Source organism: Rana temporaria, unplaced genomic scaffold (genome assembly GCF_905171775.1).
Source record: "Rana temporaria unplaced genomic scaffold, aRanTem1.1, whole genome shotgun sequence".
NCBI lineage: Eukaryota > Metazoa > Chordata > Amphibia > Anura > Ranidae > Rana > Rana temporaria.
Genome location: NW_024404555.1, coordinates 56,696 through 57,814, shown reverse-complemented (window position 1 = coordinate 57,814; position 1,119 = coordinate 56,696).

Here is a 1,119-nt window from a genome sequence, read left to right as displayed (position 1 = left end):
TTTAACCCAAACGTGTCCTGGATCCGATAACGCCGCGTGAAAGCAAAGAACAGAGAAGGGTGCACGGAGGAGCATGCGCGTTCTCACGCATGGATTGTAGATTTGTATGGAAGCCTGTAGTAGATGAGAACCCCTCCCCCCCCCCAATAAAGCTGTGGTCCTATTGGCCCCAGTTCATCTCACTCATATCCACAAATAGAGAATCTAATAAAAAAAAGAAAAAAGAAAGAGAAAAAATAGCCCCGCCCCTAATGTTTACCCTCCGCGGAGGAGGAGGATCCTTCCAGCAACATAAAGCTTTTTTCAATGGCGGTGAAAAGAGGGGGGCGTGTCCTGTTTGTGCTCCGGTCCGTCAGTCTATCAGGGGGGGGGGGGGGGGGGGGGATCGGAGGGCCGTATAGAGTCCAGTGTTGTATGATCCGCCTCCTCCCCCCCCTGATCACTCAGACTCCTCCCCCCTGCGGATCTGCTCCTCGTACACTTCTCGCACGCCCAGGATGCGGCTCAGCATGCTCTGCAGCATGGTTTTGTCCATAGGAATAACAGAATACCACAAAGGCGACTCCGCCACGCACGATCGCTCCGGCTGCAGGTAGAAGAGGTCGCTGCGGTTCCGGAGGTTCACGGGGCTGTGCGGGGGAAGGTAAAAAAAAAAGAAGTTCAATTCATAGACATAAGAGAGAAAAATCTGCAACAAAAGTAAACCCTCCCCTCCCCTGACCTCTAATAGCGAGGACGGCGCCATCTTGGCCTCCAACTAAATCTGCTGAACAAGCCACAAAGGCAGCCAACCACCATCTTTTCACCTCGTCCAATCCCGTGGAGAGCGGGCGACCTCCATCCTGAGAGGGGATGGGGAGGGGTCCACTTAATGGGGAGGGATCCTCTATTTTTATGGGGAGGGGTCCACTTTTTTTCATGGGTCGGGGTCCTCTTTTTTTTTTTTATAGGAAGGGTTCTCTTTATGGGAGCGGGGTCCTCTTTTTTTTTATGGGTCGGGGTTTCCCTCTCTTTATGGGTCGGGGTTTCCCTTTCTTTATGGGTCGGGGTTTCCCTTTCTTTATGGGTCAGGGTTTCCCTTTCTTTATGGGGAGGGGGTCCTCCTCTTTATGGGGAGGG